General features: G+C 45.2%; 6 non-coding genes across 6 annotated transcripts; 2 read left to right on the top strand and 4 right to left on the bottom strand.

The window, feature by feature from the left end:
- Window positions 1-269: 269 nt before the first annotated feature.
- On the top strand, window positions 270-433 carry LOC135026449 (U1 spliceosomal RNA). Its single transcript, XR_010223067.1, has one exon. It is a non-coding gene; the product is annotated as a U1 spliceosomal RNA (small nuclear RNA).
- Window positions 434-7,061: 6,628 nt separating this feature from the next.
- On the bottom strand, window positions 7,062-7,177 carry LOC135026645 (U5 spliceosomal RNA). The gene has a single exon (XR_010223241.1). It is a non-coding gene; the product is annotated as a U5 spliceosomal RNA (small nuclear RNA).
- Window positions 7,178-7,452: 275 nt separating this feature from the next.
- LOC135026617 (U5 spliceosomal RNA) lies at window positions 7,453-7,568 on the bottom strand. The gene has a single exon (XR_010223215.1). It is a non-coding gene; the product is annotated as a U5 spliceosomal RNA (small nuclear RNA).
- Window positions 7,569-7,854: 286 nt separating this feature from the next.
- Window positions 7,855-7,970, bottom strand: LOC135026637 (U5 spliceosomal RNA). The gene has a single exon (XR_010223233.1). It is a non-coding gene; the product is annotated as a U5 spliceosomal RNA (small nuclear RNA).
- A 270-nt stretch (window positions 7,971-8,240) lies between these two features.
- On the bottom strand, window positions 8,241-8,356 carry LOC135026633 (U5 spliceosomal RNA). The gene has a single exon (XR_010223230.1). It is a non-coding gene; the product is annotated as a U5 spliceosomal RNA (small nuclear RNA).
- Window positions 8,357-8,500: 144 nt separating this feature from the next.
- Window positions 8,501-8,664, top strand: LOC135026512 (U1 spliceosomal RNA). Its single transcript, XR_010223129.1, has one exon. It is a non-coding gene; the product is annotated as a U1 spliceosomal RNA (small nuclear RNA).
- Window positions 8,665-12,935: the final 4,271 nt, after the last annotated feature.

Genomic DNA, 12,935 nt, shown 5'->3' with positions numbered 1-12,935 from the left:
CCACTGCTTGGATGACATCACCATATGCAAATCCATCTGCTGCAGGCCTTCCCCCAGGAATGCTTGCACTAGTAGTTGCATTTGATTTGTTGTTTGGGGGTGCTTCAGTATTAGGCAGCCTTCTGCCCTCCCATGTTCATCTGAAAATATGTGTTCTCCCTGCAGTTGTTGTCCCCAGATGAGAGTTCCCTTGTGTTGCCTCAGTTGAATCTCCTTTACTTGACAGAGATGTGCCTGAGCAGCGGCCCTCCCCAGCCCTATCCCAAATCATACTTATTTTGCATAGGAGATACCATGGTCATGAAGATTGTTCTCCCAGGGTGAGGTTCATTCATTGCACTCTGGGTATGCTGACCCCTGTGATTTCCCCAAATGTGGGAAACTCGACTGCATTATTTGTGGTAGTGGGGGACTGCGTTTGTGCTTTCCTCTGGTCAGCTCTGGTAAAAGTCAGGTTTCTTTGTCTCAGATCTTCCTCTAGCCTTGTTCTTCTTTCGAGAGTTCCCTTGTGCTGCCTCAGTTGGATCTCCTTCACTTGACAGGGGGTGCCCGAGCAGCAATCCTCCACAGCTCTAGCCCAACTCCTACTTACCTGCCAGGTGAGATACTATGATCTTCACTGTTAGGGCAATCAGGATGTGGAATTCCCTGCCAGGGAAGGTGGTAATGGTGGACTCTGTAATTGGATTTAAAAAAGGAATGGATACATTTCTGAATGAAAAAGCTATCCAAGGTTATAATACTTAAAATATCAACATGGTTAATCCGGGGGTAACATGAGTTATAGTAGCTAACTAGTCATAAAACATTATTCAGCAAGTATGTAGAATCATCACAACTTAAAACAGGTTGAACACGATGGGCAATTTGCCTCTATTCAACCTCAAAAACTATGTTACTATATGTTACTATATTACTATGTTACTGTAGTATACAGAAAACCAAAATGCAATGAACAGTGATAGTGAGCACTGATGAGGATACTAGAACTGACACTGAGCAGCAAGATGCAGCACTGGACTATTAGTAATGTACTGTAGTATGCTGAGCACCACAATGCAGCACAAGACAATGAGCAGTGATACTGAGCACTGATGAGGATACTACTGAGAACTGACACTGAGCAGGAGAGACACACTACTAGTATTACTGAGCAGCAATAAGTAACCACTGATACTGAGCACTGATATTGAGATTTCCACTGAGAGAACATAGCCACGTCCTCTCCGCTCTCTCTTCAATGCACGAGTAAAAATGGCGGCAACGCGCAGCTCTTTATATGGAATCCGAATCTCGCGAGAATCCGACAGCGGGATGATGACATTTTCCCTTGTTCAGGTTTTCCGAGTCAGGCGGGAACAACCGAGCCTGCCTCGGACCAGTGTAAACCACGTGGAGTTCGTCGGGAATTCGGTTCTCGGAGAACCGAACCCGCTCCTCTCTACCTTATACCCATCAATTTTTTTATTTTCAATCTAAGCCCCTGCAGTTTTCTGTAAGCATCTGCTTCGCTATGATGATCAACAAGTCACAAGGACAAACACTCAGGGCTTGAGGCGTAGATCTTAGGACCAGCTGCTACAAGCATGGCAGAGGTGTCACTATCACTGGTGACACCCAGAGAGGTGGCGAGGGAGATTGTAATGCAGGGCGCGCAGATAAGCAGTGCAATGGTAAAAAGGAGGCATGGTTTCATAGGTAGGGGCGTGGCCTGGTGGCCTGAATCTACATTTTGTTGCTCCGGGTGTCCCGGGGGTTGGGGGCTGCACCCGGGGACTAGTGTGTGTGCGGTGCTGGCTCCTGCACAGTGACAGGGCATGGCCACCCAGCATGACGCCTCCATTCTTGACCATGCTGTAATTGCAGTCGCACTGCAGTTCAGCGTGATCATAAAAAATGGTGTAGCCTCCTGCTGGTGCAGACTGTATGTGCGCGCAGGAAGCCGCCACCATTTTTGTGATCACAGTGGCTGAATGTGATGTCATACAGCCGCTGTGACCACGCCCCCTGTGTCTCCTCCGTTGCAGACCCCATTTTGAAGCCTTGCCCCCGCACCGCTCCATCCCTGACTTGGAAATGGAGTGTTGCTGACCCCCCTCTCCCCCCCCCCGCCCCGATTGACAGGCAGAGGCGATCGCATTCTCTGCGGGGTGCCGCAGAAAATGCAGGCACATGCGTATGCTGTTAGCAAATTTTGCAGTTGGATCGCTTATTGTGATTGCATTCCAACCTGAATCAGGCCCTATTACCTATCACAATGCGCTGCGGGCAGTACAAAATTGGGTTAATATAGGAGTAAAACTCCCAGACCTGTGCTCCTTAACTGTACCTGGTGGCTAGTGGAGCGGCTGCCCAGTAATCAGTGTCCACGCCAGTGCGCACACGGTCCACCCCCTACGGCCACGCTCCCCTTCATCAGCGGCCTCGTGATCCGGAAGGGCGGTGTGTGTGTGACTGACCTTAGGAAGAAACTGGAGCCTCCGCTGCAGTGACCCAGCAACCAGGGCACGGGAGTATACAGCGCCGCTGGGAGTGATGAAGCTGCAGTAAAGATGTCTATTAGACCTAGCCTGCTGCAGCCCTTGTAGATTCTCATAAAACAAGTTCTTCTTTTCTTGTCAAAATTAATAGCTAAGAATAGGCTGCCTGAGGCAGGCCCCTGTTAAGTGGCCTGCTACTGAAGGCACCAACTACAAACTGAGCTCCCTGTTCATGGAAGCGGGGTTATAGAGGAGGATGCGCTGAGCATCTTGGGAACAGTCAAAAGCTTTGAGCCGGTTGGTGCCTCAGATCAAGATCCTACTCTACACCCCAATGTGAATCCTTGTGGAGTCCAGTGTACCCCACAGAAGAAATTAATGTGTCACACCCATTGGCAGCAACCTTAGAATAGCTGCTGACGGGCACAATTGAGAAAGGAAGGGGGGGGGGGGACATTTGAATCCAGCACATAGATGCAATTCAAATATGTAATTTGTACCTTCCTATTTTAAAATATAATGGATGAACCTCACCCTGTGAGAACAATCTTCATGATCAAGAGATCTCATATGCAAAATAAGTATGAGTTGGGATAGGGCTGGGGAGGGTGGCTGCTCGGGCAGCCCCTCCCCCGTCAAGTTAAGGAGATTCAACTGAGGACGCACAAGGGAACTCTCGTCTGGGGACACCAACTGCAGGGAGACCACATCTGTTCAGATGAACATGGGAGGGTGGAAGGCTGCCTAATATTGAAGCACCATCAAATATCAAACCATATGCAACAACTAGTACAAGCATTCCTGGGGGAAGGTCTGCAGAAGACGGATTTGCATACGGTGATGTCATCCAAGATGTGGGCCAAAGTTGGCTGGAACCCTCATCTGCATATGAAAAGAGAAAAGGGGCATGCAGGGCATGGCGGCCTTTTGCGGTGCTTGGATGACCCCTAGTTCGCATTAAACACCCCCACCCTCCTTTGGTGTGGGGCTCATGTTGGCCATGCCCCATCCCCTGAAGCATTCAAGCTGATTTCTTGCAGCAGCTGGGCACTGTAACAGCTCCAGAGCTGTTCTGTAAGGCAAGTAAAAGGGTGTGGGCCCTGCAGCACCACCTGTAGTTCGCATTGTGCGTTGGAAGGCACAAAGTAAGCAGACGGGAGGAGAAGTCAGGATAGTGCGCAAGGGCATCCTTTTCTCTTAGTCCGTAGAGGATGCTGGGGTCACATTAAGAACCATGGGGTATAGACGGGATCCGCAAGAGACATGGGCACTTTAAGACTTTCAAAGGGTGTGAACTGGCTCCTCCCTCTATGCCCCTCCTCCAGACTCCAGTTATAGGAACTGTGCCCAGGGAGACGGACATTTCGAGGAAAGGATTTATTGTTAAACTAAGGTGAGCATCTTACCAGCTCACACCTTAAGCATGCCGCAGAACGTGGCATTCAACAGAACACAAGCCAACGGCATGAACAATTGCAGCAAAAAGCTGACCAGAACCATAACATAACATGTGTATAACCACAAGTAATAACTGCAGACACAGTATGGACTGGGACGGGTGCCCAGCATCCTCTACGGACTAAGAGAAAAGGATTTACCAGTAGGTATTAAAATCCTATTTTCTCATACGACCTAGAGGATGCTGGGGTCACATTAAGAACCATGGGGTTATACCAAAGCTCTTGAACGGGTGGGAGAGTGCGTACGACTCTGCAGCACCGAATGACCCAACTTGAGGTTATCATCAGCCAAGGTATCAAACTTGTAAAACTTAGCAAAAGTGTTTACTAAATAGCTGCTCGGCAAAGTTGCAATGCCGAGACTCCCCGACCAGCTGCCCAGGATGAACCCACCTTTCTAGTAGAATGGGTCTTCACCTAATTCAGTAATGGCAATCCTGCCATGGAATGAGCATGCTGAATCTTACCACAGATCCAGCGCATAATGGTCTACATGGAAGCAGGACACCCAATCCTGTTGGGAGCATACAGGACAAACAGAGCCTCTGTTTTCCTAATCTGAACCGTTCTGGTGACATAAATTTTCAAAGTTCTGACCACAGCCAGAGACTTTGACTCAACGAAGGTGTCAGTGGCCAAAGGCACCATGTGGAAAGATGAACCACCTTCGGCAGAAATTGTTGACGTGTCCTCAATTCTGCTCTATCTTCATGAAAGATCAAATAAAGGCTCTTGTGATACTGCATGGTTTGTACTGTTTTCCATGTGCTCCCAGATCTTTCAAGCAAGTAGCATGGTCAAGAAAGTTCTGTTTGAAAAGAAACAACATTTACTGTCATTGTTATAGAATTTGGGAGAAAAAACAAGAAGAAATCTGCACTGTTGACGCACTGGACAGAATGAATGAATCATAAAATATAACCTTTATTAAGTATGTATTAAAATTGGATAAATATTAATATTATTATCCCAAACTGCAGTGAAACATAAATGTTAAAATCACAGAACTAACATACATGTGCATAAGAAGAATAAAGAGATGTGAAAAAAAGGTTTAAAAAGCGTGTCCGTGTGTGATTATTTTTGAAGGCACAACCCTGGCGGGGTTGTTTATATAGATATATATGTTGCTAATAATCACTTTCTAGCGTAATGTTATTAAATAGCTGTTAGTATCTATGTCGTCAGGTACCACTGGGTCGTATCCTATATACTCCCTTCACTCAATAGGGGTTACCTCCCGGGAAGCCATCCCCATTGGCGAATTTGTGGGGGTGATTGAGTATAACCGGTAAGCTAACCTCCAATTTGTGGGGTGCTTAGGTAGATGGGGATCACTTATTTCTCTGTGTCCCCTAAGACTATATTCCTAAATTCAATACCACAGGGGGATAGCTTTCTATATCGGATAAGGAATCACTTGATAGGGAAATCTCTATGGATCATGGAAAGATCATATTTATTAATATCCAAACTAAAAAAATGATGAATAGCTTTAATTTAGCTGTTTAGATATAGTTAATTGGCGAGATATACCAACAGGTGCGGTTGCCTTAAGGAATATGGCAATTCCAATATAAATAGCAGCCCTCCTTCATATAATCAGCCAGATCTTATTAAATCTGGTCCAGATATAGCCGTTCAGATATACTTAATTGACAACATATATCAATCGGTGGGGTTGCCTTAAGGAATATAGCAATTCCAATTCTCATATAAATAGCAACCTTCCTTCATATATTCAGCCAGATCTTATTTAATCTGATCTAGGCGTAGGCAATAATGCTTTCCTTAGAGGTATAGCCACCTCAATTCTTATTAAGAAGCAAAGTGTCTGTCATAATGGTTTATCCAATTCATCTAAGAAATAATATATTCCATGTGTCAGAGATTCATTACTCTCTATTTACACTGTTAAAGAGTTAATTCTTATTATGTTACAGTGTAATGAAATTATCATATAGGGAGATGTGGCAATTCCATGTGCTATATATATAATAACCCTTAGTGGTCCAGATTCCACAATGAGGAATTTTCTTATAAACCGCTGAAACACACAGCTGTTTGACTGACTTCCAAATATATCTATCTCACTTTGTAACAGTCTTATGATAGAGAAACTGTTACATATTCGGTCACTTAGTTATCTAAAGGTAAACAGACTCAGTGTGAGGGTAATATAATATATCAAATGCGCTGTCAATAATCGTGGTAACTGGTGTAATAATGTGGTATATTGAGTATGCTAGTAAGGCATATAACTGCTCTCCAGCCTTTAAGTGTTACCAATCAATTTGTTACACTGTAAAGGATTTATGGTGTCCTGTTAGGACATGCAGCTGCTAGGCTGACTCAAAGATTTATCCATTTGTAACAATTATGTAACAGTTATATACATGTTACTGGTATTACATAGAAATAGTATGACACAGGCCAGCAGTCCCATGTGTCTAGATTCCACAATAGGAGATTTTCTTTGTCTTATAAACTGCTGGAACACACAGCTGCTAGACTGACTTCAAATATATATATTACTTTGTAACAGTCTTATAGTAAAGAGACTGTTACACACTGTCATTTAGTTATCTCAAGGTTAGCAGATTCTGTGTGAGGATAGTGTTCTGTTAGAACATGCAGCTGCTAGGCTGACTCATAGAAAATGTATCCATTTGTAACAAATGACACATACAGCATTAAATTAATATCTATAGCAGCACATGTGACATCTCTACTCTTATCATAATTGTCTGGTTATTGTCAATCTGGACAGCAGGAGTGATATATATTCACTAGTCCCAATATCCCATCATATAAATATACCCACACTGATATACTTTCTTATCAAGAGTTATTAGTAGCTATCTGTATGCACTTTAGACATTGTAATTGCTAAGTGACATCATATCTAGTGTATTCCTTTCTTATAGCTCAGCTTCTATTCCCTATTAGTGGAGACTAACAGCTAACATCATAATCATATATTTTTGTTTTATAACATTTCACATGAGTCAAATACACGCGGACACGCCGTGCCCTACACATGTGTTTCACTGCATCTATGGCAACTTACATTAAAGCTAACAAGAAAGCACACTCGTTCTGTCTTTAAACTGATAAAAGAAACCCCAATAATATGGGGCATGCAAAAATTGAGATAAAACTCAGTTTTGCTCCTCTCCACGGAAATCTTTAATAAAAGGCGAAATATTTGTTAGTTCTGAAGAGAAACCAGAGCATGACCAAGATTCCACCTGTCGCCTGAGTGCCATGCCAGCAGTTCTCATTGAGCTCAAAGTGAGCACCCAATTTGAAAGAAAGAAAGCAGATTTCTCACCAGGCTTCCCCTAGCTATAAACATGGTTTGTACTCTTTTCCATGTGTTCCCAGATCTTTCAAGCAATTAGTATAGTCAAGAAAGTTCTGTTTGAAAAGAAACAAACATTTACTGTCATTTCTATGCAAATGAGCTTACATTAAAGCACACTCGTTCTATCTTTAAACAGATCAAATAAAACCCCAATAAGATGGGGCATGCAAAATTTGAGATAAAACTCAGTTTTGCTCCTCTCCACGGAAATCTTTAGTAAAAGGCGAAAGATTTGTTCGTTCTGAAGAGAAACCAGAGCATGACCAAGATTCCACCTGTCGCCTGAGTGCCATGCCAGCAGTCCTCATTCAGCTCAAAGTGAGCACCCAATTTGAAAGAAAGAAAGCAGATTTCTCACCAGGCTTCCCCTTGCTATAAGCATGGTTTGTACTCTTTTCCATGTGCTCCCAGATCTTTCAAGCAAGTAGCATGGTCAAGAAAGTTCTGTTTGAAAAGAAACAGACATTTACTATCATTGTTATACAAATAAACTTACATTAAAGCCAACAAGAAAGCACACTCGTTCTGTCTTTAAACTGATAAAAGAAACCCCAATAATATGGGGCATGCAAAAATTGAGATAAAACTCAGTTTTGCTCCTCTCCACGGAAATCTTTAATAAAAGGCGAAAGATTTGTTCATTCTGAAGAGAAACCAGAGCATGACCAAGATTCCACCTGTCGCCTGAGTGCCATGCCAGCAGTCCTCATTCAGATCAAAGTGAGCGCCCAATTTGAAAGAAAGCAGATTTCTCACCTGGCTTCTCCTTGCTATAAGCATGGTTTGTACTGTATTCCATGTGCTCCCAGATCTTTCAAGCAAGTAGCATGGTCAAGAAAGTTCTGTTTGAAAAGAAACAAACATTTACTGTAATTTCTATGCAAATGAGCTTTCATTAAAGCACACTCATTCTATCTTTAAACCGATAAAAGAAAATCCAAAAAGATGGGGCATGCAAAAATTGAGGTAAAACTCAGTTTTGCTCCTCTCCACGGAAATCTTTAGTAAAAGGCGAAAGATTTGTTCGTTCTGAAGAGAAACCAGAGCATGACCAAGATTTTCATCTGAAAATATGTGTTCTCCCTGCAGTTGTTGTCCCCAGATGAGAGTTCCCTTGTGCTGCCTCAGTTGAATCTCCTTTACTTGACAGAGATGTGCCTGAGCAGCGGCCCTCCCCAGCCCTATCCCAAATCATACTTATTTTGCATAGGAGATACCATGGTCATGAAGATTGTTCTCCCAGGGTGAGGTTCATTCATTGCATTCTGGGTATGCTGACCCCTGTGATTTCCCCAAATGTGGGAAACTCGACTGCATTATTTGTGGTAGTGGGGGACTGTGTTTGTGCTTTCCTCTGGTCAGCTCTGGTAAAAGTCAGATTTCTTTGTCTCAGATCTTCCTCTAGCCTTGTTCTTCTTTCGAGAGTTCCCTTGTGCTGCCTCAGTTGGATCTCCTTCACTTGACAGGGGGTGCCCGAGCAGCAATCCTCCACAGCTCTAGCCCAACTCCTACTTACCTGCCAGGTGAGATACTATGATCTTCACTGTTAGGGCAATCAGGATGTGGAATTCCCTGCCAGGGAAGGTGGTAATGGCGGACTCTGTAATTGGATTTAAAAAAGGAATGGATACATTTCTGAATGAAAAAGCTATCTAAGGTTATAATACTTAAAATATCAACATGGTTAATCCGGGGGTAACATGAGTTATAGTAGCTAACTAGTCATAAAACATTATTCAGCAAGTATGTAGAATCATCACAACTTAAAACAGGTTGAACACGATGGGCAATTTGCCTCTATTCAACCTCAAAAACTATGTTACTATATGTTACTATATTACTATGTTACTGTAGTATACAGAAAACCAAAATGCAATGAACAGTGATAGTGAGCACTGATGAGGATACTAGAACTGACACTGAGCAGCAAGATGCAGCACTGGACTATTAGTAATGTACTGTAGTATGCTGAGCACCACAATGCAGCACAAGACAATGAGCAGTGATACTGAGCACTGATGAGGATACTACTGAGAACTGACACTGAGCAGGAGAGACACACTACTAGTATTACTGAGCAGCAATAAGTAACCACTGATACTGAGCACTGATATTGAGATTTCCACTGAGAGAACATAGCCACGTCCATTCCGCTCTCTCTTCAAAGCACGAGTAAAAATGGCGGCAACAAGCAGCTCTTTATATGGAATCCGAATCTCGCGAGAATCCGACAGCGGGATGATGACATTTTCCCTTGTTCAGGTTTTCCGAGTCAGGCGGGAACAACCGAGCCTGCCTCGGACCAGTGTAAACAACGTGGAGTTCGTGGGGAATTCGGTTCTCGGAGAACCGAACCCGCTCCTCTCTACCTTATACCCATCAATTTTTTTATTTTCAATCTAAGCCCCTGCAGTTTTCTGTAAGCATCTGCTTCGCTATGATGATCAACAAGTCACAAGGGCAAACACTCAGGGCTTGAGGCGTAGATCTTAGGACCAGCTGCTACAAGCATGGCAGAGGTGTCACTATCACTGGTGACACCCAGAGAGGTGGCGAGGGAGATTGTAATGCAGTGCGCGCAGATAAGCAGCGCAATGGTAAAAAGGAGGCATGGTTTCATAGGTAGGGGCGTGGCCTGGTGGCCTGAATCTACATTTTGTTGCTCCGGGTGTCCCGGGGGTTGGGGGCTGCACCCGGGGACTAGTGTGTGAGCAGTGCTGGCTCCTGCACAGTGAAAGGGCATGGCCACCCAGCATGACGCCTCCCTTCTTGACCATGCTGTAATTGCAGTCGCACTGCAGTTCAGCGTGATCATAAAAAATGGTGTAGCCTCCTGCTGGTGCAGACTGTATGTGCGCGCAGGAAGCCGCCACCATTTTTGTGATCACAGCGGCTGAATGTGATGTCATACAGCCGCTGTGACCACGCCCCCTGTGTCTCCTCCGTTGCAGACCCCATTTTGAAGCCTTGCCCCCGCACCGCTCCATCCCTGACTTGGAAATGGAGTGTTGCTGACCCACCTATCCCCCCCCCCGCCCCGATTGACAGGCAGAGGCGATCGCATTCTCTGCGGGGTGCCGCAGAAAATGCAGGCACATGCGTATGCTCTTAGCAATTTTTGCAGTTGGATCGCTTATTGTGATTGCAATCCAACCTGAATCAGGCCCTATTACCTATCACAATGCGCTGCGGGCAGTACAAAATTGGGTTAATATAGGAGAAAAACCCCCAGACCTGTGCTCCTTAACTGTACCTGGTGGCTAGTGGAGCGGCTGCCCAGTAATCAGTGTCCACGCCAGTGCGCACACGGTCCACCCCCTACGGCCACGCTCCCCTTCATCAGCGGCCTCGTGATCCGGAAGGGTGGTGTGTGTGTGACTGACCTTAGGATGAAACCGGACCCTCCGCTGCAGTGACCCAGCAACCAGGGCACGGGAGTATACAGCGCCGCTGGGAGTGATGAAGCTGCAGTAAAGATGTCTATTAGACCTAGCCTGCTGCAGCCCTTGTAGATTCTCATAAAACAAGTTCTTCTTTTCTTGTCAAAATTTATAGCTAAGAATAGGCTGCCTGAGGCAGGCCCCTGTTAAGTGGCCTGCTACTGAAGGCACCAACTACAAACTGAGCTCCCTGTTCATGGAAGCGGGGTTATAGAGGAGAATGCACTGAGCATCTTGGGAACAGTCAAAAGCTTTGAGCCGGTTGGTGCCTCAGATCAAGATCCTACTCTACACCCCAATGTGAATCCTTGTGGAGTCCAGTGTACCCCACAGAAGAAATTAATGTGTCACACCCATTGGCAGCAACCTTAGAATAGCTGCTGACGGGCACAATTGAGAAAGGAAGGGGGGGGGGGGACATTTGAATCCAGCACATAAATGCAATTCAAATATGTAATTTGTACCTTCCTATTTTAAAATATAATGGATGAACCTCACCCTGTGATAACAATCTTCATGATCAAGAGATCTCATATGCAAAATAAGTATGAGTTGGGATAGGGCTGGGGAGGGTGGCTGCTCGGGCAGCCCCTCCCCCGTCAAGTTAAGGAGATTCAACTGAGGAAGCACAAGGGAACTCTCGTCTGGGGACAACAACTGCAGGGAGACCACATCTTTTCAGATGAACATGGGAGGGCGGAAGGCTGCCTAATACTGAAGCACCATCAAATATCAAACCATATGCAACATCTAGTACAAGCCTTCCTGGGGGAAGGTCTGCAGCAGACGGATTTGCATACAGTGATGTTATTCAAGCAGTGGGCCAAAGTTGGCTGGAACCCTCATCTGCATATGAAAAGAGAAAAGGGGCGTGCAGGGCATGGCGGCCTTTTGCAGTGCTTGGATGACCCCTAGTTCTCATTAAACACCCCCACCCTCCTTTGGTGTGGGGCTCATGTTGGCCATGCCCCATCCCCTGAAGCATTCAAGCTGATTTCTTGCAGCAGCTGGGCACTGTAACAGCTCCAGAGCTGTTCTGTAAGGCAAGTAAAAGGGTGTGTGGGCCCTGCAGCACCACCTGTAGTTTGCATTGTGCGTTGGAAGGCACAAAGTAAGCAGACGGGAGGAGAAGTCAGGATAGTGCGCAAGGGCATCCTTTTCTCTTAGTCCGTAGAGGATGCTGGGGTCACATTAAGAACCATGGGGTATAGACGGGATCCGCAAGAGACATGGGCACTTTAAGACTATCAAAGGGTGTGAACTGGCTCCTCCCTCTATGCCCCTCCTCCAGACTCCAGTTATAGGAACTGTGCCCATGGAGACGGACATTTCGAGGAAAGGATTTATTGTTAAACTAAGGTAAGCATCTTACCAGCTCACACCTTAAGCATGCCGCAGAACGTGGCATTCAACAGAACACAAGCCAACGGCATGAACAATTGCAGCAAAAAGCTGACCAGAACCATAACACAACATGTGTATAACCACAAGTAATAACTGCAGACACAGTATGGACTGGGACGGGTGCCCAGCATCCTCTACAGACTAAGAGAAAAGGATTTACCGGTAGGTATTAAAATCCTATTTTCTCATACGACCTAGAGGATGCTGGGGTCACATTAAGAACCATGGGGTTATACCAAAGCTCTTGAACGGGTGGAAGAGTGCGTACGACTCTGCAGCACCGAATGACCCAACTTGAAGTTATCATCGGCCAAGGTATCAAACTTGTAAAACTTAGCAAAAGTGTTTACTAAATAGCTGCTCGGCAAAGTTGCAATGCCGAGACTCCCCGACCAGCTGCCCAGGATGAACCCACCTTTCTAGTAGAATGGGTCTTCACCTAATTCAGTAACGGCAATCCTGCCATGGAATGAGCATGCTGAATCTTACCACAGATCCAGCGCATAATGGTCTACATGGAAGCAGGACACCCAATCCTGTTGGGAGCATACAGGACAAACAGAGCCTCTGTTTTCCTAATCTGAACCGTTCTGGTGACATAAATTTTCAAAGTTCTGACCACAGCCAGAGACTTTGACTCAACGAAGGTGTCAGTGGCCAAAGGCACCATGTGGAAAGATGAACCACCTTCGGCAGAAATTGTTGACGTGTCCTCAATTCTGCTCTATCTTCATGAAAGATCAAATAAAGGCTCTTGTGATACTGCATGGTTTGTACTGTTTTC

Source organism: Pseudophryne corroboree, unplaced genomic scaffold, assembly GCF_028390025.1.
Source record: "Pseudophryne corroboree isolate aPseCor3 unplaced genomic scaffold, aPseCor3.hap2 scaffold_445, whole genome shotgun sequence".
Taxonomy (NCBI): Eukaryota; Metazoa; Chordata; class Amphibia; order Anura; family Myobatrachidae; genus Pseudophryne; species Pseudophryne corroboree.
This window is presented reverse-complemented; position numbering and strand designations above follow the sequence as displayed.